General features: G+C 37.8%; 1 protein-coding gene across 1 annotated transcript in view; it reads left to right on the top strand.

The window, feature by feature from the left end:
* Positions 1-1,971, top strand: part of LOC133400353 (ubiquitin-conjugating enzyme E2 G1-like) — a 16,139-nt gene extending 14,168 nt beyond the window's left edge. Inside the window, exon 6 of the mRNA XM_061672891.1 lies at positions 300-1,971. The gene's annotated coding sequence lies outside the window, so the exon portion shown is untranslated. The remainder of the gene's footprint in view (positions 1-299) is intronic.
* Positions 1,972-3,326: the final 1,355 nt, after the last annotated feature.

Raw genomic sequence — 3,326 nt, 5'->3', positions numbered from 1 at the left:
TTTGTATCTGTGACAGATTCGTGTTCAGTAATATCTAAAGAAATCACCCGAAGGCCCAGTGGCTTCTATGCTGGGCTGTCATTTTAGATGTTTTAAGTGTCATTAACAATCATCACTTGCCGTAACAAACGAGGCTATATGCGTCTCTATATTCAGAATGAGTCTGGAGATCATGTTTGGTTAGCAATGGGTGCTGAATGGATTCTTGAATTAATACACACAAAATATTGCATGCAAATTCATCAACGTGTAATCTAACCTTAGGACACGATTGTAATTTATCTTCTTTTTTCCTCCAGTTTATGGAAATGCCTCCAGAGGGAAACGTTCCAACTTGCGTGCCCCTTGTTTTGCAAGACAAAAGGAATTGGGTGGAACCTGGTTTCTGCGAGCGGTTGTCATTTATCACAAGAAGAGCAAATTGGAGAACACTACCAGCGAAATTCACTTACTTCCTACATGGAATTGTATATTTAATTTTATTTATTTTGGAAAACTAATGATGTAAAATATGTCACTACTGTAAATTAACTTCCTTTTTTTATCTGCTGCTGAACAGTTTCTACTTTATACTACCAAATTTCTTATGCAATTTAGTGGTCAATATTGAGTCGAACAAATGAAAGCCTGTTACCTTTTAAACATCACGCCCTGTGCTCACTACTACATACTGTACTTGTCAGCCCAGCATATCTTGTCAATAGATGTGACTTGTGATTTCCAGCACTGTCATTGACCCACTGTTGCCTTTTATTGGCGTTATTTCATCACTCTGCTTATTGTTCAGAAAGAGAGGATGACATTTCTGTGGCACTTATACGTCTTTTATTTCATTATTTATTTTAGAAACAGCGACCTGCTAGTATTAGCTATCTCTGCAAGGGTAGCAATGACTCAAACGTGCATGATCCCTTCAAAAACTCTTGCGTCTTGTCTAATTGTCGTTGTGAAAGGAATGGCTTACTGTGCTTTGAGAGCCACGATCTTCTCGTATATAATCTTATTGCACACGCGTGGCTGACATTAACACTAGGTGTGTGCCAACATCTCAGGATTAAACTCTAATGTTGCAATTAGCACTCTGGGGGATACTTAAAGTTCCTCATGGCCTTTCTTGGCCAATTAAAATTTCTTTCAACTACCACAACCAAAAACAGTCTGTGGAGAAAAGTGTACAAGCTGTGATGATTCTGGTTGGGTAGTGTGTAGTGCTGTGGCATCTGGAATTTACCTCAATCTGGTTGTTGAGTTCTCAATGTGGGGATGTTTGGGGGCTACATTGTAGAATTAGACTAGCTGTTAGTATGTTGTTGCGCATTGGGCTTTTTTGTGGATAGGTTTCACAATTTTAAGAGGGTTTAGATGCTGAGGATTGTAAGTAGATTGACAGGTAAAACTTTCATCACCTTCACCTTTTCCTGGTGCACATTTAGCCAACATGTATCATGTTAAAAGTTCAGAATTTGTTTTTTGTTTTGCATGAGATTGACCAAACACCATTTGTCATTGGAGAAAGACACAATTCTGCATGTACGTTTTACTTTAAATAAAGTACACTGGTCAAAAAAAAAAAAAAAAAAAAAATTTCCCCCTCCGTAATGCCATCTACACCGATACAGACTGATTACAAAATAAGCATCCTTTGGCACATGCAATCAGGGTTGAATGAGTTGAGTATGTGAAGGATACTATTTACAATGTACATCCTGGATGAATGTGATGTATATTCTTAGTAGACTTAATCATGTTACTGCTGTCGTTTTACGTCATTTTCTAACCTACCATGACCTCTGACCGGTGTTCACTGTATATGCACAGATTCAGTGCGTTTTTCAAACGTCATCAAGCAATATGCTCTGAAAATGGTGTCCAGGGAATCCACCCTATAATGTTGCTACTTGTTTTGTTTTCCATTTTTTGTCAACGCAATGTACATTGGACATGATGCTCAATAAAGTGTGTAAAACAAGTGCCTATTTTGACATTTGGATAAGGCCGTTCGTTATCTGCGTTCACGTTAGACGACGACTTGTTCTATAAGGGAAGCCTGGGAAAAGTCATATTTTAGGACTGGCTCGGTGATGCAAGCATATAATATCCCTCCTGAGATGAATAAATTAGCTTAATGAATGATTGAGGATGGAAATGTGATTATTATTAAAGTACCTATCACCCTATATGCTAATTTCATTGTTGTAACTTATAAAGGTATAAGATCATTCAGCTGGATTCAGGCCCTGATACAAGTGTAATGTTTTAGGTGCAGTCCTTTTGGTAAGTGGGGTTACCAACTTCCTGTACTTGTTGGTGTCCTTTGTGTGGTTTTTTGTTCCCACCTTCCCCCTCAGTCTGAAACAATGTATGTTGGGTTCATTGAAGACTAGTACATAAAATTGTGCATTGTATGATTGTGTCAGTCATGTGAGTGACTGGTTATCAGTACAGTGTGTACCCCACCTCTCTCCCTGAGACTGCTGACTGAGAAGATGACCGTTTCTAAGATGCATTAGACTGGTCAAATGTCAACTTTGCATCATTTTAGATCGGATGCTGACGTGTGTCTGCATCCACTCATGGCTGCTTGAGAAAATTCAACTTTGTGATCATACAGTGTATTCAAAACTTTGTATTTGGTGGCCTCACAGCAAGCGTGTCCCCAGTTTGATTCTAGCATGGGCTGCTTTTAACACTGGACTGGGTCCTTTCTGCTGTGTGGAGTATGCATCTTTTCCCATGCCAGCATGGACTTATTTTTTGGGGGGTGCCATTAAAAAGCATGTTAATTGCCCAGGCACAACATGGTTGCTGCTCCTGAGGGATGAGTGAGCTGAACACAATTGGAACTCATCTCACATTGGACATCTGGTTGATAAAAGTCCTTTTACCATTTTTGATGAATCATGTTACATTTCTAGTGTTGTCCTTTAAAGTGAAGCAATTTGCAATGTATTTTTCTCTTAACACCCCCTAAAATTCGCAAAAGTTAATAATTTCAGCCTGAGTACTAAGTATTAAGAGTATTAATAGTATTAATATTAGTATTAATTTTGCAATCTGAATATCTATATTTACATCATTTAGAATGGTGTTTTAAAGACGGTGTGTGTTACGAACATTAATACTGTGTTACTAAAATATTTTCAGATTTTATTTTGCCTAATCATGTTAAATAAAATGCTAATTTATCAACTGCGTTCTAAATAACCCAATTACAAGTAGGCCTTCGCGTCACAATAAATCTGTCGATATATTTTAGCACATTTTCAAATTAATACACAAAGGAAATTAAGAGGAAATTCCCCGGAACATGTGTTTTGGTTGTAACC

The sequence above is a fragment of the Phycodurus eques genome, chromosome 3 (genome assembly GCF_024500275.1).
Source record: "Phycodurus eques isolate BA_2022a chromosome 3, UOR_Pequ_1.1, whole genome shotgun sequence".
Classification (NCBI taxonomy): Eukaryota; Metazoa; Chordata; class Actinopteri; order Syngnathiformes; family Syngnathidae; genus Phycodurus; species Phycodurus eques.
Note: the sequence above shows the minus strand (reverse complement) of the source record. Positions and strands in the feature narration are given on the sequence as shown.